This window comes from Heteronotia binoei, chromosome 6 (assembly GCF_032191835.1).
Source record: "Heteronotia binoei isolate CCM8104 ecotype False Entrance Well chromosome 6, APGP_CSIRO_Hbin_v1, whole genome shotgun sequence".
Lineage (NCBI taxonomy): Eukaryota > Metazoa > Chordata > Lepidosauria > Squamata > Gekkonidae > Heteronotia > Heteronotia binoei.
Genome location: NC_083228.1, coordinates 20,061,853 through 20,085,273, shown reverse-complemented (window position 1 = coordinate 20,085,273; position 23,421 = coordinate 20,061,853). Strand labels below are relative to the sequence as shown.

At 43.1% G+C, this 23,421-nt stretch overlaps 1 protein-coding gene across 1 annotated transcript in view; it reads right to left on the bottom strand.

Annotated features, from left to right (window-relative positions):
* Nucleotides 1–23,421, bottom strand: part of BICC1 (BicC family RNA binding protein 1) — a 199,374-nt gene that overhangs the window by 141,517 nt on the left and 34,436 nt on the right. The gene's annotated exons all lie outside the window — the stretch shown is intronic.

Below are 23,421 nucleotides of genomic sequence, written 5' to 3'. Positions count from 1 at the left end.
CTCTTTTGAAGGGCAAATCCATGAAAGATGCTAACCATATTTGGAAACCTTTCTATGACTGGCGTAATGTATTGGTGTAATTTCTCTATTGTAAAATCGAATATTGTATTCTATCCCTGTATCCCTGAAACTATAACTGTGTAAATTAGTAGATTATCAAGAACTAATTTACAGTCCTTAGTCTTGATCATATAAATAGTGGAATAACATTTTGTAGATTGATTATACAAAAAGCAAGACGATGATTTTTTTTCTTTTTCCCTTCCTCTCTTTTCTTTTTTCTGTATCCCCCCACCCCTAACCCCCTCCTTATAAACTGAATAAAAATATACTGAAACACATAAGGCTCCAGTCACTTAACAACAAAGATTCCTATTTTCTGCCAGATTCACATGTATTTTAAAGCAGAGGAGGCACCTTTCTACAGAAACAGTATGCTGGCAAAGGGAAAAGTTGACCACTGGAGCATTACATGTGTTGGGAAAACTAAAAATGCTTCTATTCACACTCCAATTTCATCAGACCATCACTACAATCACGCTAGTCCAACTTTTAAATTCAAATATTTGATATTTATTCAAATGAAGGAGCATTGTTAACTCATCTACCATGCTACAGCACCATGGAATGTTTTTAATTGTAACTGTATTTTACTGATTTTAAATTGTAAATATAGGTCTGAATTGACTGTTAGCTGCTCTGAGTCTGCTTGTGGAAAGGGCGGGATAGAAATGGTAGCTAGGAAGGAAGGAAGGAAGGAAGGAACACACACACACACACAAGAATGGAACTGGTGTCAAGAGACACAGCACGGCTATTCAGATCAGGACTACCTTACCCTTCATCTCTTCACTAAGGCTGTATTGAACCCAGAAATGTGAAGCATCCTCAATAGTATTTCATTTTTGTTCCCTTTGAACCCAAATGCAGTATCACAAGCTGATTCTGAATTCCTCCCTTTTTCACCTATTGAAGGAGGAGGGGGAGGAGGAGATTGGATTTATACCCCACCCTTCACTACTTGAAGGAGTCTCAGAGTGGCTTACAATATTCCTTTCCCTTTCCCTTCCCCTCCTCTCCACAGATACCCCCTGTGAGGTCGGTGGAGCTGAGAGAGCGCTGACAAAAACTGGTCTTGAGCGGAACAGCCCTGCAAGAACTTGTGACAGGCTCAAGGTCACGACAGCAGGTGCATGTGGAGGGGTGGGGAATCAAACCCGGTTCTCTCAGTTAAGAGTCCAAACTGGCTCCCAGAGGCTGCTCTTCAATATTCTTTCAACCCTGGGTGCATAGAACTAGAGGTGCACCTTTCCCTGCCTGATTATCTATCTCTCTCATAGCAACGCCCCATCTGCAGATACCTAAATCCAATGACTAAGGCCATATTGATGCTAAATAGATTTTCCTCAAAACTGGGGGGCTCTCCAGATTTGCAGAAAATCTGAAATAAAAAATGAACTATATAGGGCAGGGGCGTCAAACTCATTTGTTATGAGGAATGGATCTGACATAAATGAGACCTCGTTGGGCCAGGCCATATTGGGCTGGGCCACATGTGTACCAATTTAAGATAGGTAGCAGAAACACAAACTTTTTAAAAGACAAAAACAAACATGACTAATTTTTTTTTTTTAAACTTAAAACATTAGCGCTTGTTGGTCTTAAAGGTGTTTTCTTTGTATTTCTCCCATGGGATCCGGAGAACTTAGCAAAAGAAAAAGAGGACCAGGAGGGTGAGGAGCCTCAGCCAATGGAGAAAATTGAGGCTTTGCTCTGTAGCTCCTGTGTGATTGAGCAAGCCTTGCAAAGCAACCTGTGATGTAGAAGGAAGCAAAAGAGAGGGACAAGGCAGCAGACAAGAGTCAGTTGCTCGGGGGCCTGATAGGAGCCCTCCGGGGGCCTGATTCGGCCCCCAGGCTGCATGTTTGACACCCCTGATATAGGGGGTTTTAAAAGCCCCCCCCCCCCCCAATACTACTGCATTGTCTGTGCATACACAGATAATGCCCTTACCCACCAAGAAGGAAGCCACTCCAGGCCTGGCCATGGTGGCAGAGAATGCTGGCAGCTGGGCTCAACAGTAGACAGCGGTGCCGGGAGCTGCACCAGGCTTGGCAATGAGGAAGTCTCACAGGCCTTCCACAAGTGCAAATCTAAGCTTCTGCACTGGCTTTTACAAGGAAGGCTTCACCGAATCACCTAAAAGGAGCTGTCATTAGACAGCAACTGGGCATGAACACATGGTTGCCATGAGCTCCCCTCTCTCTCCTCCCATAGGCGGAGAGCATGACTTAAACCTTACCCAGGTTTGATCAGGATTAAATTTGCCGTGGCTTCTCAATGCTGAACTCTTAGTGAACTGGAGCACGCTCCGTCCACACGAGCCAGAATTTCAAGACCTCAATTAAATCCCAGTTTAGCATCGCAGCTCCATCTGGGTTCGGAAGTCATGGCAAATTAAAGTTTGATCGAGAGGCTTTCAATCCAACTCCAATCTGCAACTGGAGGGGGGACATGGGGAACACAGCGTCGAACTGTGTTCATGCCCGAGTTTGGTTTTATTAAACTTTATCATAAAGTCAGAATTCAGCCAAAGACGGAGATGTCTTTGAATGAACTATCATGGCGCATTCAAAAGTATCGAATTCCATACTCCCTGAGAGAGCTTACTTTCTTCTTTAGCCACAAATTAAATTATGTCCAAGACATTTCCTTCAAAAATATCAGTGTGCAAGGGAAATAACCTACTCCTAAAACCACTGTGGTATGCCTTGCAGTTAGCACAATCGCGAACACAGACTTTTAATAATTACAGTAACACCTCAGAACAGGGAACGCTTCTTGAGATGAGAAAGTCATTCCAGTTAATACTATGCCAACCTTAATATTCACACAGTGAGCGCTGAAACAGCAGAATGAAATACATTTCAGATCCTCGAGTGCCAACTTTCTTCAGCAAAGAGTTATCAGTTGGCAGGGGTGGGTGAGGAGACAAAGAAGCGAGACCTGCACAGCGCCAGAACATTTGGTTTTCTAGACACCAAGAATGACTTTTCACATACCAGTTAGAACAGGGGTGTCAAACATGCAGTCTGGGGACCAAATCAGGCCCCTAGAGGGCGCCTATCAGGCCCCCGAGCTACTGACTATCACCTGCTTCCTTCTGCCTATATCTTGCTTCATTCTGCAAAACAGCTTGCTTTGCATGGCTTGCTCAACTGCATAGGAATGACAGAGCAAAGCCTCTATTTTCTCCACTGGCCGAGGCTCCTCCCTTGGGAAGAGAGGCAGAGCTTTTTTTCCCAGGCTCTCTCAATTGCACAGCAGAGCTACTGAGCCAAGCCTCTCTTCCTTCTTTTGGCTGAGGCTCCTCCCCCTCCAGTCTCCTGGGGAGGAAAGGAAAGAGCCACAGCTTCCTTTGCCCAGTTCCCTGGATCCCATGGGAGAAATACAAAGAAAGCACCTTTAAGATCAATGAGTGCTAGTGGTTTAAGCATCTTAAGTTTTTTTAAAAAAATATATGCAATTGTGATTGGCTGTGTCCTTTATAAAGTTTATATCTCTGTTACCTAATCTTAAATAAGTACACACATGGCCTGGCCCAACAAGGTCTCATTTATGTCAGATCCAGACCTCATAACAAATGAGGCTGACATCCCTGAGTTAGAATTTTCCCAATAGTTGTTTTCACCAAAACATACTATCAACAACAATGAATTTCAATAAGAATGTATTTTGTTCAGAAGAACAGTGGAGAAAAACAACTTAAATACCCATGCAGTTATTAAAGTCACCACCTAACACAATTTACCATTCAATTTAAAATCCACTGGGAAGTTGCATATATCCTTTTTTATGGCAACAAACATAAGTTTAATTGTTAAGAATGTGATTAGGATTGTTTTTGGTTTCGCCGGACTAGAGATATAGAAGTTGATAATCAAAACATGTTGCTTTGTTAAAATATTTTTCAGATTTGATTTCTTATTTAAAGTTTTTGTCTTCTAATTTCTTGAGCACTTTAAAACGTTTGTGAGTTGCTTTTCAGAAAAGCAGAAAGATAAAAACCAAACCAGAATGCAATGAGCAAACATTTCAGATTGTTTTGATTGTGTTGTTGGTTTGGATTGTAATTAGAACAAGACAGGAAAGTTGTGCAATACATACGGAGAAAACAAACTGGCTCAAAATCCTACCAGATGGTTTAAAATTTTTAAGTTTTAAATTAACATGTTTGAGTGGTTAGATTAACCAACTTGAATGCATCATTGTTAAGGCATAACGGGAAACTAAATAATGTCAGTGAGCAGAAAAAAACATTTTCCCCCTTTAAAAAGTAAAGGTAGTCTCCTGTGCAAGCACCAGTTGTTTCCAACTCTGGGGTGACATCGAATCATGACATTTTCATGGCAGACTTTTTTACGGGGTGGTTTGCCATTGCCTTCCCCAGTCATCTATGCTTTCTCCCCAGCAAGCTGGGTACTATTTTACCGACCTTGGAAGGATGGAAGGCTGTCAACCTTGAGTCAGTTACCTGAACCCAGCTTCCGCCAGGATTGAACTCAGGTCGTGAGCAGAGCTGGCCATGGGGGAGGGGTGCGTGAAGTAGCTGGGAAGGCCACAGATATGAAAGTGGTTTACAAGATAAAGGTCAGTGAAACAGTAAAGGCCCTGCCTCATGCCCAGCACTACCCAAACCAACTCCACAATAATCAGTGCAAACTTCACACATCAAGCAAGGTACTGCGCCAAACTATGCTAAAGACCAGGCATGGGCATGAAACAAACCACGAATCACAATTTGTGCTCAAAATGGGCCAATTCATGGTTCATTCAGAACTGGTTTGCTTGATCGCATCATGCCTGAACTGAAAAATGAGCCAGCTGTTTTCCTAGGTGGTTCATTTGGGTCATTTTAATTCATTTTTCCAGACAGCCTTCCAGGTAGAGTAGAGAGAGCTCATTGAAGAGTTTGATGCCATTTTGGCATCTCTAGCCCACTGAGGGGCCATTCTACCTCCCAAACAAGCAAACTGCTTAGGTGCACCTGCTTTGGGGGGCTGTAACTCGGCCCCCTGAAATGCAATTCTCACCAAGCTTGGACACTAGCTAAAAGAGAGTACGCTGAAGAGTGCCACAAGTTTGGCATCTCTAGCGCACTTGGGAGCCATTCTAACCCTTCCCAAACCAAATGCACCAATGATTTGGGAAATTTTTTTTTTGGGGGGGGGGGAGAGAAACATGAACCAAAATGAACCAATAAATTGGGCAACCCAGCAAACCATGAAACGAAACACCCTTTTCGCATTCCAGACCCAACTCTAAAGACAGTCAAATGACAGTCACGGATTTGACTGGGTCCCTAAAGTCATCTTCGCTGCTCTGCAGTGTGCTTACCAAATGGTAATGAAGGCTTGATAAACAGTTAACTGATAGTTCCACTTGCAGAGAAAAGTATTAAGGAGTAGAGCTACTCTGCCCCTTTGGGTACATGGATGTTGCCCAGGAGTATACTCAAGTATGTGTGCTGTGGAGGTCAAAACATCAAGACGAGTCCCTAAGGAGAACCAGATGCCAACCCCTGCTCATTGTGAAAAGCATCAGTAGCAATGGGCCAGTTTTATTTCCTTCAGCCTCACCCACCTCACAGAGCTGTTAAGATAAAATGGGAGAGAGACTCATACGTTATTCTGTGTCGGCGCAGAGTGTTAAAGTTGCAGTACTGCAGTCCTAAGCTCTGCTCATGACCCGAGTTCCATCCCAATGGAAGCTGGTTTCAGGTGGCCGGCTCAGGTTGACTCAGCCTTTCATCCTTCCGAGGTCGGTAAAATGAGTACCCAGCTTGCTGGGGCGAAAGTGTAAATGGCTGGAGAAGGCAATGGCAAACCACCCCGTAAAAAGTCTGCCGTGAAAACAACGTCACCCCAGAGTCGGAAACAACTGATGCTTGCGCAGGGAACCTTTCCTTTCCAGAAGAAGAACAAAGGCAAAATGGTACCCACCTCTACTATGGACTTTAAGCTTCACTCATGGGGTTGATTTGAGATGGAGTTCGTTTGAGACACAAAATCTGTTTCCCCCCCTAAACCACTGTGCAACAGACTCACAAGAATATAGGAATTGACCATCTCTGTTCTAAGAAAATGACAGCTGGTTTCTTTATTCCTATTAATATACACAACCTTCTGAAATTTAACTGACTGTGCATTTTTGTTACATTATTTGTACAATCTATCTGTCCATTCTTAAGTAGTCTATATTATATATATTACAGGTGTGCTGAGAGCTGTACCTATTCCTATTCAAATACATACATTAAAACAATGTATATTTTCTTGTGGTTTTCCCAGTTATCGTGCCATATAGCATTTCATGGGCCCCTCATTTTCAGCCAATATGAAGCTGCAGAAGTCCCGGCCAACAAAAATAGCCGCAAGTTGAAACAGGTGTTAACTATTATGGTACCCATGAACTTCAAGGTTTTGTCTACCTAGTCATGAAAAAGCACGATTGGAAAATTCTTAAAGAGATCAAATTTTAAAAACGATCTTGAAATTCTACTTTAAGTATTATTTCAGATCCAAACAGTGCACGTCAGCAGACTTTAATACGTTTTGAAAAGAATAACGACAGGGGCAAATTTTTGTTTGAATCTAGAATAACAGTAGGTCTCTTGAAAATATTGTCAATCTTTAAATATGGTCTTGTTATTTATCAATGACAACTGCTGAAGTTTCATGTTAAAATACAAAATCCAAGACAACAGTGCAACAGAACGAAGAAGGAGCCAAGTTTCATCTTTAAGACCAACGAAGTTTTATTCAGAATGTAAGCTTTCACGTGCTCTAAGCACACTTCATAAAACTCTGTTGGTCTTAAAGGTACACCTTGACTCCTACTTTGTTCTACTGCTTCAGACCAAGATGGCTGCCCACCTGGATCTAACAATGCAATACGTAATATGTGGCAATGTCCCGCTCAATTTAAATACACATGGAGTATACAAATATGAAGATTAGATGTTGTGACAAGCTCCCAGGTATTACTTGTTTAGAAAATGATCTTCATCAGTCAATTCTAAACCTTTCCATTCATTGGTTCTGTTTTGCCACAAAAATCTTGGAATTAATCAAAAACATCTTATCCAATAACCTTTTCTGGGCACTGTAGTCCTCAATGCATAAAACCATCTTATGTGAGATGAATAGAAGATGGTCGCCACTAAATTGTCAAAATCGTTCTTTGCAACATATGGCTTTTCCCCCATTAATTTTCCTCCTTTGTGCACTCCTGTTTTTGCTTTGCCCCACCCCCAAAAAAAGTTTTGCATGTTTTATTCCCTTTAGTGGACAATTCAATATTATATTTTATGTCCCTTATATCTCCCTGCAGATTTAAACTACAGGTTTTTATGCCAGACATAAAGTGCGTAATATTGAATTAACCACTAGAGGGAGTAAGAGGTGTGGAATAGACCCCTACCCTAAAAAAAACAGGAACACACCACGAAGGAAAACAGCAGTGCGGAAAAGCCAATAGAAAAGTGATGGCAGAGCAACTCTCCCTATCTGCATCATAGCTCTGACACACAGTTGCAGCTTGCAATTATTTCTTTCTTTCATGCCCCACCATTCTTCTCAGTGGGGAACCAGAACAGTTTATACCATGTCATCCTTCATCCCTGTGAGCTAGGTTAGGCTTAGAATGTGTGACTGGCCCAAGGTTGCCTAGCAAGCCACTATGACAGTGTGGAGATTCAAACCTTGGATCCCGTAGACGTCAGTCCAACAATGTAACTACCACACCACACTGGAGTTCAGGAGCTGTACTTTTCCACTTGTCGTTCTTTCTTTTGTGCAAGTCACATTCCCAGTTAACCCCATCCCCCCTTTGAGTTTGTCAGCTCTTCACTAATTATAAACCAAGTACAGTCGGTGGTTTTTGAGGCATTTCTCATTCATCCTTGTAAACCTGTGCTTTATACTAGTTAGGGTTGCCCATCTTTAGACAGCACCTGGAAATCTCCAGCTATTACAAGTGACCTCCAGATGACCAAGACCAGATCCCCTAGAGAAAATGGCTGTTTTGGAGGATAGGCTGTATAGCATTATACCCTGCTGAGGTCCTTGCCTCCCCCTGGGCTCCACCCCTGAAATCTCCAAGTATTTCCCTGTTGGGTCTGGTTTAGGATGGCTGGACTGGTCAGGCAAGCCGTCCTTATCTTCACTTAGCAGAGTGCTCCTTCTGAGCTTCAGTGTAGCAGCATGGCCTAGTCTAACCGTTACCACGTTATCTTCTGCTTCAGTGTACAGTGAGTCTTGCTTTAAGCTAAGAAACCAATAGTGTTGGATTTATTAAAATAAAACATAAGTATTCTGGAGAGAAAGAGTGACTACATTATTCTTTCTAACTGGATGGCTTTGGATTGTAGTAGGCCATCTACCGTCTAGTAGGTTAGTTCAGAGCAGGAGGAGAGACACCATGCTGTTCCTCCTGATGCATGCAGGGAAGAAGAAGGAAGAGGAGGGGAACAGGAAGAATGAAGTTCCCTTTGATTACATGCTATTGGTTAGAGAGGGTGAGTGACAGCAGACAGGAAGGAGACTGATATGAACCTAGCTATCTGTCTAGCTCTATGATGCTTGTAGTCTTGGAGGACTGAGCAAGAGAGACACCCCCAGTCAATATTCCCAACCTAGAGCTGGCAGCCCTACTACAAATGGGAAGGCAACGCTGAGAAAGTTGTTTGGGCTCTTTTGTCTTAGTAAGTGCTTAAGATCTAGGATCTGAATCCAAATCCAGAATGCTACAATCCCACACAGATCATGAGAACAAACAATGAGACAGGTACATTTTGAGTTGTCCAGTGTCTTGAAAACATGAAGCATGACCCACTTCACTAGTGTAAACAGTTCTGAAACCCGTAATAAGCCATTAAGAAGTTTGACATCAATAGGCACTGCATTATCCATAATTTAGTCATTCATGGTTGATTCTCATGTTAAATTTGATATTACACAAAAATACACACCCTGGCGTTTGTAAACAATGTCTGAAAAACTATCAGCTCAGCAGAGTAGCCAGGTTTTAAACTCCAGGAGCACCTTGGAGACCAAGAAGATTTTCGGGGTACGAGCTTTTGAGAGTTAAATCTCTCATTATCGGACACTATACAAATCCTCTTGTTCCGTAGTGCCAAGCTGCGCAAGTTAAATAGGAGGGGGAAAGATGGGGTGCAGCCCAGAGGGTCAAGCAAGGCTACTAGCCTACTAGGGGTGGCTGCCTCTTGCATTTCCATCCCATTCTGCCCTCAAGCCCTCTCTGCATTCTTGGGGATCCAGTCCAAAAACCTGAGAGGGAAGTAGCTCAGAGATGGCCTCCTCTCTACTTTAACTCAGCATCTGCAGCACGCTCAAAATTTAGGGCCCTTTCCAAGCCAGCTCCCATAACTCTCCCAAAGATATTCAAGGAAACCCAAGGGGCAAAAGGTCTTGAAATTGAGAGATGATATGAATTAGGAAATTGCTCCTACAGCACTTAGAAATCATTATCTAAATGGTGATTGGGCTCCAAGGTAGTGGTTCTGCTGCCGGCAGAGACCTGACGTGCCAGAAACCATGCTGGAGTAGTAATTCTGGGCTCCAAAAAGGGAAGGATTTCTGCCTGGAGCCCGGAACTGCTCTCCCAGCAGAGATCCTGCCACTTATAGAAGGCTCTATATGTGCCAGAATCTCAGCTGGGAGCACAATTCTAGCAGGCAAGATTTACTTACATGATGCTTTCTACGTGCAATGGAAGACCAGTCTTACAACTGAAATGTACTTGCATAGCTATAAAAAGTACTTGCATCGCTTCATTAAGGTTCAGAGTACTTGAAAATGGGATTTTAAAAAACGTTTTGGTGGATGGTTCATTGGAAGTCACACGGAATGAAATAATACACTTTGCCACTGGATTTTACTGTGTGAAATTGCAAAATCCGCTTGCAAATGACTGCTGAAGTTCATTGATAGCATAGGATTCAGTGTGTCTGAAAGCACTAAGGCACAATCAGCAGACCAAGGAACAGGCGATCCTACTGATGTAATAAACTGCTTCAGTGTTATCAGCTGTCTAAGTTTTATTCTTCTGAAACTTCTCCATGGCTGCTATGGCCCATTATGCAGCACAGGAGCAAAGGAGCTTACGTTCACATGGCAGCTGTCCCTTCATGTCCCCTGCATCAACCAGGAAAAAGACATATCTCCACAATGAAAGGGACTACAGCTTTAAAAAAAACAACACAAAATCTTGGAATTTAGAGAACCAGGCAGATTGTCATAGTGCTGTTATAATGCTATAACGAGCCAATATTTACTTTTTTTTAAAAAAAAGCACTTTGTGGAGGGAGGAATGGCCACTGCTAGGGATGCCAGCCTCCAGGTAGGACCTGAAGATCCCCTGAATTCCAGCTCATGTGCAGACTAGAGATCAGTTCCCCTGGAGGAAATGGCTGCTTTGAAGGGTGAACTGTGTGGCACTGAACTGAACACCACTGAGGTCTCTGTCCTCCCCAGGTTCCATCCCCAAATCTCCAGGAGTTTCCCAACCAGCATCTAGCAACCCTATGGCCCCCTCTATCCCCCACCAGTGGGCAGGGGGGACCTGGCAAGCCTGGGGTAAGAACAATGGCATTCATGGGGGGCAGAGCTGGATTTCCCCCTTCCATACTGGGGCCCCTCAAAGCCTTGCAGAAATCTTTCCAATAACCTCACTTTGGAACAGTCTGGAACGGTCGCTAGAAATGCAGGGAAGCATGCGTGGAAGTAGCAGGATACTGTAGGCAAACATGGAAAAAAACTCTGCTTCCCATTCACATCTAGGGTTGCCAATCCCCAGTCGGGGGCAGGAGATCCCCTCGTTTGGAGGCACTCTGCCCCTGCTTCAGGGTTGTCAGAAAGCATGGGGGGAAATGTTTGCTGGGGTCACCATTATAACCTATGGAGACCAGTCCCCATAGGGTATAATGGAGGATCGATCTGTGGGTTATCTGGGGAGGCTGTTTTCTGAGGCAGAGGCACCAAATTTTCAGCATAGGATCTGGTGCCTCTCCTCAACCCCCCCCCCCAAAAAAAAATTAAGACTGGACCAGAAGGTCCAGTTCTATGAGTCCCTAAATAAGGTGCCCCATCTGCCATTATTTCCAAAGGAAAGAAGGCAATTTAAAAGGAATGTGATGGCCAGAGTTCCCTTCAGAGTTCAATCGTGCTTGTTCCTAGCTCCACCCCCAAAAGTCCCCTGCCTCTACCCCCAAAGTCCCCAGATATATCCTTAGCAAGGGCAAACAACTCTATGTCACTAAATCTTGCTTGAATGTAACTCCATCCGCACTGTGATGTATCTGGGCCAAACTATGTAAACGAAAGCTGCGACAGAAGTAAGGGTGGATATCTGTGCTTGACTGATGATCAACTTCGACGTAACTTCAGGACTGTGTGCAAGCATCCAGCAGGGTGACGATAAATCCCCATCAAACTGCAGCTGATCAGTACAAGCACAAACTGTAGCTGTCTACATTAAAAGCCGCTTGTCTAAGGGCACTCGCACTATCAAAATCTTCTGCTTTTGTCTGAGGAAATGAAGTCACCATTGGGGCAACATCAAAGCAGAAAGCACAGGAAAAACTAGACTGGAGAGCAGAGCTATATTTTCACAGCTGTCTGCGTATAGATAATCTGGAAAAATAGCAGTTGGCAATTCTTATTACAGCTCCAGGGACCAATGGGGCTGGTCCAACCAGCCCAGTTCAAACAACCTCAATTCTCTTCCTAACTACAACCCCTTTGGGGGATTGTAAGGGTCTCTCCTCTTCCCCTTTTTCACCAACCAAAAGGCAGGTTGGATCCAAACCATTGCATGGACACGTCATAGAACTTAGGGGACTATTAGCGACACAAACCTGAGAAGACTTTTTTTTGGGGGGGGGGGGTAGACGAGGACTCAGTTGTCTAGATCAGGGGTGGTTAAACTTCCTTAATGTAAGAGCCACATAGAATAAATGTCAGATGTTTGAGGAAGGAAGGAAGGAAGGAAGGAAGGAAGGAAGGAAGGAAGGAAGGAAGGAAGGAAGGAAGGAAGGAAGGAAGGAAGGAAGGAAGGAAGGAAGGAAGGAAGGAAGGAAGGAAGGAAGGAAGGAAGGAAGGAAGGAAGATGAGGGGGAGGGAAGATGAGGGAGGAGGGAAGAAGAGAGTGGTAGAAAGAAAGCAACTCAATTTTAAATGCATTCTCTTAGCCGCTGGCTGGCTTGGCTTGGAGAACTGATCTGAAGAGAGAAATGTCTTCTTTAAGTGGCTGACAGAGTAGTGGGGGCTTTGAGAGCCACACAATGTGTGTGAAAGAGTCACAGTTTGGCCACCCCTGGCCTAGATGAAGACAAAAGTCTCTGTGTTACAGCGGACAGCTAGAACCACGCCCTCCTCCATGCACGTGTGAAAAGTGCCTTGCTGTCGAGTTGCAGCCGGGTTTGCCATTGCCTTCCTCTGCATAGCAATCCTGGTATTCCTTGGTGGTTTCCTATCCACATACTAAGGAGGGCTCACCTTGCTTAGCTTCTAAGATCTGATGAGATTGGGCTAGCTTGTGCCATCCAGGTCAGGGCAGCAAAACCCTAACCCTACCAATTTAGGAAGTGGAAAAATGCTTCCCAACCTTCAAGACTCCGCAGTTAGATGCTCGCGTCTGCTGCAAGCCTACACAACTTGCGACCCACTGGCTACATACAGTGCCCCAGGGCTTTTTTCATAGCAGGAACTTCTTTGCATATTATTTACTCATTTATTTTAGTATATTTCTATTCCGCCTATTCCCCATAGGGCTCAGGGCGGAGTACAACATATGACAAAACAATAAAATACAATAAAAACATTATATGAACAAACAGGCTCAACAGCACTCAGAAAATTTTCCATATCATCACATATTTCCCAGCCTGATATAGTCAATCCTCCAAGAGCTCAGAGGGCTTTTATTGCAGGGCCTACTGTAAGCTCCAAGAGGATTGGCTACATCAGGGGGGTGCAGCCTAATATGCAAAGGAATTCCTGCTACAAAAAACAGCCCTGCAGTGACCAATCAGGGGCTCAATAAACCTCCTGATTTTGCCAACTGCCTGGCACCAGAACAATGACAAGTCACAAACCATGCAAAGCCCCCTTTATTGTCAATATGTTCATTTGAACAAGGACTGTCAGTGTGGCAGCATACCAAATCTCAAGTGTGCAGCACTGAAATAATATTGTTCAAAATATCACCATTCATAGGAACATAAGAGGAGCTCTGCTGGATCAGACTGCGGGTCCAACTAGTCTAGAACTCTGTCTAATACAGGTCCAGCGGACTAGGTCTGCATCTATCCCTCTTTCCCACCTGTCAATAACCTATTTTGTGCGAAAATTATTAACATGTATTCTGCTTTCACACACTTTTCTCAAATGGGTCAGTAGAACTGTCTCAACTCCATCCCAGATTTGGTATCACTCTGTTGCTACTGAACATAAGAGAAGCCATGTTGGATCAGGTCAATGTCCCATCCAGTCCAACACTCTGTGTCACACAGTGGCCAAAAAACCCAGGTGCCATCAGGAGGTCCACCAGTGGGGCCGGGACACTAGAAGTCCTCCCACTGTTGCCCCTCCCAAGCAACAGACAGAGAGTTACAACAATACACTGTGGCTAATTTGCACTTTACAAAATTAATCTGTAATACTATGAAGGTTATAAAGAAATGCAGAGAAGGTTAAGCTCCCATCTGCTTTCTACATCAGTGCTACAACCAAATCTGGAAAGGGTATCAAAGCAAGATTTTGAAGAGCTGGAAAAATAACTTTGGCCGTTTGTGGTTCACCCAACAACAAAGCCTTCTTATAAAGCGGCCCCAGCACCCATCTGCAGCTTCACACTTATTTTCTCTCTGACACTGCTGAAAGCTTGTGAGAAGGTGACAGCATCCTCAGTCAGGAGCCAAGCAGCCACATTCTTCCCCTTTTCATACCCAAGCAGAGCTACACCAAGAGTAGATGCTTGTTACGAGTAGATGCTTGTTACATGCAGGGGTCATTTTGTAGGGGGGGAAAAGGTGCCAGAGCTCATTAGCACAACTCACTTGCCTATGCTGCACACCCCTGACATCACTGGAAGGTGTGCTCAATCATATCAGCTCAGCACCTACCTTAAAATGCTTCTTGAATTAGAATTGTCATTAAGAAAACCTGACTCCCATTCAATGTTCCCTCTAAGCTGTAGTGCCTTATGAGCAAAAATTCTATTTTGTGAGCTACTGGCATTAGAAGTTGTAAGCTGTGTGAGCTGGAGGCTAAAAAGATGTGAGCTAGCCCAAGATAACTCATCTTACTTTTAAAATGACTTTAAAATAACTGTTCCCATCATACTTTTAAAATGACTTTCTCCTATGCGGCCAAAGTGGCATGAGGAAGATTTCCATCTGTCTGCTTGATATGTTTTGGTTGTTTTCCCATTTTTTGAGGAAAAAAATATTAGAAAGTTCGTCAAATCTTAGCGCTTAGCAAAATTCTCACAGGGGGTTTGAACAATGGAACTCAGAAGCAAGTATTTGGGGGGGGGGTTAAGAAAGAAAGAGCAAAATAAAATTTAGAGATTCTGGAGCTCAGCTCCTGTGAGCTCCTGCCCAAAATGAGACCTGGTTACATGGCAGATTAATCCCAGTAAGCAAGCTCGTTTTAGCAACATAAATACCTCATTCTTCAAAAGATATGTTGGTAGTTGGGAAGGTTCAGGAGATCAGAACCTCACAGCTTGTGTCTGCTCAGCTTCAGAAAATCAATGATTCACACAACCAAGCAAGCTGCCACTGAGCACCAAAAAACCCCCCCACACATGGCGACAATTCCCTGGGGTGCACTCACCACCACTGCAAATGCAGCTCAACTTGTACCAAAAACCGAGCATCCACACGAGGCTGGACTCCATATTTTCCCTGCACCTGGCATGTCCTCTCCTCCCAATGTCAACAAGGGGCTTTTTGCCATCATGTGGCAGTCAGCTTATGGTGACCCCATAGGGCAGGGGTGGCCAACAGTAGCTGGGGCTGATGGGAGTTGTAGGCAAAAAACATCTGGAGAGCTACCATTGGCCACTCCTGCCATAGGGTTTTCTCAAAGCAAGAGGTGGGTTTGCCTCTGTGAAGTAACCCTGGATTTTCATGGTGGTTTTTCATCCAAGTGCTAACCAGAGCTGACCCCACTTAGCTTCTGAGAGATGAGATCTAGCTAGCCTGGACCACCTAAGTTAGGACACAGTGATATATGTAGCAAGCATCCAATATTTTTAAAAATGGGACACCACTGGTCCTTAGAACTTGGCCCCCTCCACTGCTGTGAGATAATGGGGGCTGCTGGCTAGTTACCGCTCTGTCTGTGTTCCTTCTAGACCAGGGGTGACCAAAGTTGCTTAATATAAGAACCACATAGAATCAATGTCAGATGTTTGAGAGCTGCAATACACAAATGTTAGATGTTCGAGAGCAGGAAGAAAGACAGCAACTTTAACTTTAAATGCATTCTCAAAGCAACTGGCTGGCTTGGCTTGGAAGAGTGATTTAAAGAGAGAAATGCCTTCTCCAAGCCAGCTGGGTGAGCAGCGGGGGCTATGAGAGCCACACAATATGTGTGAAAGAGCCACATGTGGCTCCCGAGCCACAGTTTGGCCACCCTTGTTCTACACCCTTCCAGTGACAGATGCTTGGCTGTTGCAACTGCTTGCCAAATCCTTGTTGGTAATGTTTTTCAGGCGATCATCCCTAATAATGACATGACTGTACATGTATTTTATTGATTTGTAATAAAGGGGCAGCTATAAACAAAAAAAATGTTTTTTAAAAATCAAGTTACGAATTTACCTGAATGGTTCTGATCTGACCTGCACAACCAAAACTAAAATTCTTGTTCATCTCAGCCGAGTCAAAGCAAAACCAAACTACAACTGAGTTTCAGTTCCTACAGAGTGCTTTCCCACGAACTAAATAATGCATTTTTGGTTCGCTTTCAATCCACTTTGCAATTGGATTTTACGGTGTGAAATGGCATGAAGTCTCATATCCTGAGCTGGGAGAAAACAAAGTGCTTTCTTAGCAGGCCCTGAAAGTAACTGGAACCTCAACCTCTCCCTCCGCAGGCCCCGAAAGTAACTGGAACGTTTCAGATAAAAACCTCAACCTCTCCCTCCGCAGAGACCACCTCCAAAATCTCCAGGCATTTCTCAACTCAGAGATGGCAACCCTAATGGGGACTCTTCCTTCAAAGAATATGAACATATGAAGCTGCCTTCTACTGAATCAGACCCTCGGTCCATCAAAGTCAGTATTGTCTACTCAGACTGGCAGCGGCTCTCCATGTCCAATCCAATCCACTGGATTGGCTCTCCATGTGATAAATTGCCCTTGTCCATAGACTCACTGTAAAAGTATCCTTTAGTGAAAGGTAATGTGGTTCAAATGATGCTGAATCAGATTTGCCTCCATCTGATGTGGAACTAAGAAATACCGCAAGTGATACTGTGTAGAATGACTCTGAAACAGGCAAACCATTGATTTTCACAGAGGAAAAGTGAAATGTGAGTAGGCAAACAGATCCATAGCACATCATGCACAATTCCTTGCATATGCTAAAATTAGTGTGTCAGTTTTCAGTGCTGTCAGCATTTTTTAAAATGAACTCAGCCCCTGAAAAATACCCATTTTGTTCTTATGTCCACTACCCGCTCCTGCACGTCCAGGAACAAAGCCTTCAAATTATTTGCCTCGCTGTCTTTAAAGATGAAATATTCCAATTAAAACAATAAGTTCCACACCAAGTTTTGAATTTGTTTGAATTGAAATTTAAACGCACATGTGATATAGCCATATTTAGCTATGCAGTTACAAATTCCTTACAAAATACTTGGATGTGTGGCTGGTTAGTTGAAGTTAGTTAACTTTAGTTAAGTTACTGGGAAAGGAAATGTTGATTTCCCCCTCCCCTCTTAAATAGTTCTGTTCGAATATTTCACTCCTATATTGACATAAAATTAACATGGGCTGTTAAAATGTTGTTTAATAATGGCAAGTCAAAAGAGACACATTCAGTCAGATCACACTATCAAGTCGCCTACTCACATTTCACTTTTCCTCCATGAAAATTATTTTTTTCCCAATTCATTTACCGTACTTTTTTTGCAGAAAACTGCCACCACTCCAAACAGAGAGGTCACCAAGTGCCAACATCTGCATTTAACCCAGCCACAGAATCACAATTAGGACCACCATTATTTGGAGAGTGTAGAAAAGTCATCAGTCCATAAATACAGATTATGAAATCTGTCATTGCCATTTGAGTTAGCAGGATTGCATATGTATGCACAGGTACACTCTCTGTCCACATGCCTGTTCAGCACCACACAATCTTTCTGATCTGGATACAACACCCACTTATGCAGAAAGTGAGACCGATTTCGCACTAGGGCTTGTTCCAGGTGGAGAGTTCTTTTGCCCCGGGCACATCTCTCAGTTTTCGCACAAGCTGCTCCGGAGCTGCAAGTTGGCCTGCTGCTTTCCCATGGCAAGCAGAAACCGCTTATAAGAGGATCTCACTTGCTGCAGAAAAGCAGGACACCAAGTTGCTGCTCCGGGGCAGTTTGTGTGAAAACTCAAGAGAAGCGCTGGGAGCAAAAGGGTTCTCCACCCAGAACAAACCTAGTGCAAAATCAGTCTGAGAAACAGGCCAATGTTTGCTGTTTGCTGATAAGCCCCCCACCCCCCCACCCCCCCGCCCACACACCAAGTTATACCACGGCAATGAAAATAGTATCCTAGTATTCTTTGCTTACATTGATACCAATTCATATAGTGCTTCCTTTATGTGAAGATCAAATACCCCTTTATATACATTCCCATTCTTCTCTCCTTAAAGCACCATGTATTTTTAAACCATACCTGAGTAAAAGTTGATGACCTCATTTAGTTTACCAGTTTTCATCAAATGCTGGGTTCATAAGGATTACAATTTTTGTGATAATGTTTGGAGGAAATGGCTACTTCCCCAATTACAAAAAAAAAAAACCCACTCAAAAGTTAAAGTCCTACAGGCTAAGATTGAGAAAAGTCATTTTGTTCAGAAGTCACTATGTGAAAAACCACATATTACAAAGAGGCAACTTTTAAAAGTCTTGACAGTTATTAAAAAGCCATTTTTCTCCAAAGGCTTCCTGTGATGGTGGAATGAAATATGATGGAGTACTGGGAAAAATCTGGAAAAAGGATAATGACTTTTACAAACTACCTTTCCCTCCATGCTGTGCAGAGAATTGTTTAGGGAGCCTGCACTTCTCAGGTTAAGAAAGTTTAAACCTAAATGCTACTCACTGCTCACAATGCAGCAGCAGAACACAAAGCTTTCCAGAAGTCATAAGTCAGATTTTGGATCCTTCTGCTAACACAGCTCTTTTACTGCAGGGATTTAAACAATGTTAGAAAACAAATCGGAACACTGTTTGCGTTGAATCCTGCCAGATGGCCAAGAAGTAGCGTGAAGTCGCATTTTTGTGTTGAGAGACGGAATAAGGAAAATTAAGAACACGGGAGTGATGTTGGTTGAAAATCAAGTGGGAGGGATGGTGGCTCAGTGGTAGAGCATCTGCTTGGGAAGCAGAAGGTCCCAGGTTCAATCCCCGGCATCTCCAACTAAAAAAGGGTCCAGGCAAGTAGGTGTGAAAAACCTCAGCTTGAGACCCTGGAGAGCCACTGCCCGTCTGAGAAGACAATACTGACTTTGATGGACCAAGGGTCTGATTCAGTATAAGGCAGCTTCATATGTTCATATGTTTAAGTTGGGATTCAAACATATTGCAGCTGACTGGCAAGAGCAAATGATGTTTTTAAAATAATCTAAAGGTATTTCAAACTAAGTTGAGAGAAATCTACCAATCCCTTTATGCATGTCTCACATATGGGCCTTTGCAATATAGTTATGGTTAAAAAAAAAAAAAAAGGAAAAGGAAAGGTCCCCTGTGCAAGCACCAGTCGTTTCCGACTCTGGGGTGATGTCGTTTTCACAGCAGATTTTTTATGGGGTGGTTTGCCATTGCCTTCCCCAGTCATCCACACTTTCCCCCCAGCAAGCTGGGGACTCATTTTACAGACCTCTGAAGGATGGAAGGCTGAGTCAACGTCAAGCCGGCTACCTGAAACCAGCTTCTGCCGAGACCAAACTCAGGTCGTGAGCAGAGCTTAGGACTGCAGTACTGCAGCTTGACCACTCTGCGCCATGGGGATCTTATAGTTATGGTGAAGGTCCCCAAAGAATCCCATAGTCAGGATGCTCAAGAGACCTCTGAGTTTGCTTCTGATCAGACAGCAGCACTTTTCTTTTTTCCACAAGCAAACTGCATCTGACACTGAGGGATAACCAGCAAGCATATGGAGCACAACATCAGAGCTGAGCCCCTGCCTAGAGAATGGGGGAAGATTCACCCAGCTAACACACCAGGGGTTCAAAAGCAATCAGAAACACAAGTCTTCTCGCTACATTGTGGGTCCCTTTAATTCAAAAAGTGCAAAGGACAAGGCCTCTGTTATGTATTGTGTTGTACTGGGACTTGTCTGAGCTTGAGACAGACACTCCTTGCAAACCAGGATCCTGAAGCCTGGAAGAAATGGCCAATCAGGATGCTAGGCATGTAACAACTTGTAACAAAGAGATGCAAATGAAGGATTCTTGAGTGAGTCAATAGGAGTAACTGTTGCCTGCTAGAGTCAGAGTGTATATAATGAGTGAAGTGTTTGTGATTAAACTGTTTGTGACTGTTTCTTCTTGCAATAAAGTGCTCTTGGTTGATTCAGAGCTGGCTGAACTCACTTCATTTCAACCTCTACCCCCAATTTAGAGAAAGCAGCAGATCAGTAAGTAGCCACCAATTCTGGCTACTGATCAAAAGCAGTCAATGTTCATGGACTGGGGCCGTGGCTCAATGGCACAGCATCTGCTTGGCATGCAGAAGGGTCCTAGGTTCAATCCCCAGCATCTCCAGCTAAAAAAGGATGAGATAGTCAATGATGTAAATCACTTCTATGGGAGAACCTGGGAAACCGACAGAGCAGACAATACTAATGTCAAGAGGGGGAGGAATTTGTGAGTTTCCTGAATTGTGCAGGGGGTTGGACTAGATGACCCTAGAGGTCCCTTCCAACTCTATAAGAGACCCACTGCCTGACTTGGTATAGAGCAGCTTAATGTATGTGTCCACTACAGAGGGAACTTTCTAAAGCAGACTGAGGTATGGTTAGCTACTTAGTGAAAACAAATTCTACTGAACATACAACTCTTTGAATCTTCCCCCCTCTCCCATCTTACCTCAAATAATGCAGCGTAAGAAACAGAGAATACATGAATCCATGCTAATAACTGCCACAGCAGATTAACAAAGTCAGACTGGTACCCAGAAAAAAACCTGTTGCAAGAAAGGCCCCAAAGAGACAATAACAGAACACCACTAGCGGTCACATACAGCTCTCAATTCAAAACAGTCTAACGCATCATCAGTGACTGACAACCTCTACTGGGGGGGGGGGGGCGCAACCTTTTCTTGCCCACAGCAGTCCCCCAATCGCAAACAACCCATCACCCATAATAACACAACATCTAATCTGAAGATGGACGTGGGTACCAGAGCTTGCAATAAACCCAGATGCCAACTTTGCTGCCACATACACCCAGACAACACAATCAGTGGACCTATCAACTACACCTTCTCAGGATTATTCCCATGCTCATCTAACTATATGCTATTAAATGCCAACAATGCCCTTCAGCTCTCTACAAAGAAACTACACCAAAGGATAAATGGACACAAATCTGACATCGAGAATCACAAGACTGAGAAATCTGTAGGAGAACACTTCAGACTTCCAGAACATTAAATGGGTGACTTTAGTGTAGCTGTTTTATTGCAGAGAAACTTCAGGAACAGACAAGAAAGGGAAATTACTGAGTTGCAAATTATTTACAACACTCAGAAAAATGCAACCCCCAGGACTTAACAGGGATATTGTTTTCTTACCTCATTCAGCCCTTGCATCTGTATTCTCATCAATCCCCTAGAAGCGCCATATGTCCTCTTTATTTTATTTCTTATTTGAAACAACAGATTGTAATAGTAGATTGTAATGTAAAGTAATGTAGAATGTAATGCAGTTTGGAATGGTACACTGGAATGTATTTCTCTGATTTGGGGATGGGCTGGGTAACTCTAAATAGCCCATTGCCCCACTTCAAAGAAGAAGATGCTGTAAGATCTCATCCATGCTTGAGGGGAATGGATGAAGTGTAATGGCAGGGTCTCAGTTAATTACTCTCAGCATTCCACAATTAAGGATATATCTGCCCATCAATCTCCAAATGTTGACATTTATTTCCTTCACTATGTTTCCCCCTAGAATTAAACCCAAATGAATCGTAACCATATAAACTAAGCTTATTTATTCTTGTTTTATCCTTGAATCTGTTAAACATCTTCATTAGACTGTATGCTAATTTACCACTCAACCTCCACCTATATGTATGGATTGGTAATTTCCATTTAATTGAACCTGAATAAAACTTTGTTGGTCTTAAAGCTGGACTCAAACTTTGTTCAACTGCTTTTGTTGTTGTGAGTTCAAAAAACCCACAAGGCCTCAATTGCCCTTCTGTCTCCTTTTCTGTATCCAGTAGAAGAGGAAGCCAATGATGCATCTCTTCACAGAAAAGACAAATGCTGGACATGACTCTATTTCACACATCACATGGCAGCAAACTTTGCCAATCTAAGCTCTTCAATGAGTGGACGCATCAATTTTTTTTTTGTTTTCTGCAGTTTTCACAATATAATTCTTATTTATTTAAAAACAATGAATAATAATATCCTAACATACAAAGTAATGAATAAAACAAATAGATAGTCTATAAAGTAGTGCAGAGAATTGTTCTAACTGAAACTCCATCTTTTGTGTTTATTTTAGGTAAGTTCACTTAACAATGAATAACAACATCTATGCATGTACTAGGCTCATCGTTTCTGATGTATGACTACAATACTCCAGACCATGGGTAGCCAAACTTGCTTAATGTTACAGCCACACAGAATAAACACCAGATGTTTGGAGGGAGGGAGGGAGAAGTGGAAAGAAAGCAACTTTAACTGCATATCCAAGTTTTAAAGAGATAAATGCCTTCTCCAAGCCAGCCAATGGGGCGGTGGGGGCTTTGAGAGCCACTCAGTATGTGTGAAAGAGCCACATGTGGCTAACAAGCCACAGTTTGGCCACCCCTTCGGCCACTCCCAAGTTTGGCCACTCCCAAACCACCCAGTTTGGCTCTAGCCTCACTGCAATCACTGGGCTTAGACTACAGTAACCCTACAAAGGATTGCACTGGTAAACTCTTAAGCAATATACTTAACCGTCTGGCTAAATATCATATGATGTCAAAAGAAATTAGCTTGACAATTCAAAGCTTTTCATAACCATTTTTTATATTTTCCATATTCAGAAAAAAAATTACCATCTTGCACAAGATGTTTATGTTCTACAGAACAATATGTTTACATTTTACATAACAATAAAGCAACACAAGAGTCCCTAAAGAAGACACAATGCACATTATGGGAGAGAACACTGAAACAAGTGGTATTAAACTTGTTTATAATGCTTCCTTCTGCCTTTCCTTCTCCACAACAGAGTCCAAGCTGTTGTATTTTTAAAATGTGAGGGGGAAAACAGCAAATGTTTATGGCTTAAGCTACAGTCAATCAATTTGAGTAAACGGAAATAACCTGAACTCATTACACTGTTCTAGTCATGTACAAGACACCATAAACATGCCCTACATTATTAAACAAAAAAAAGTGGATCGTATCAGTAGACGTGCAAGTAACCAAACTCAAGGTGAATTCCAAGCTGGTCTAAATTCTATACTGAAACCACACTAGAATGAATTATCTGTAAATCAGTAACACTGCACTGAACCAATGATCCACACGTTATGACTGACCCTTGGCAGCCGACTGAAGTTCGTTCGTGTCAGGGACTCATCCCAGCCGAATTGAACTTGGAAAGGTTTGGAAAGTAGGAAGAACAGTTTCATAAACTCAATGTAAGGATCAGGGGGGAAACCCCACTCTCCTGTGCTTCAGAGGAAGACAGAGGCCCTCCCCAGTTTAAAGCATATTCTCTCTATGGATCCATGGGACATGGATCCATGGGACAGTAACACAGCATAAGAACATAAGAGAAGCCATGTTGGATCAAGCTAATGGCCCATCCAGTCCAACACTCTGTGTTACACAGCGGCCAAAAAACCCAGGTGCTATCAGGAGGTCCATCAGTGGGGCCAGGAC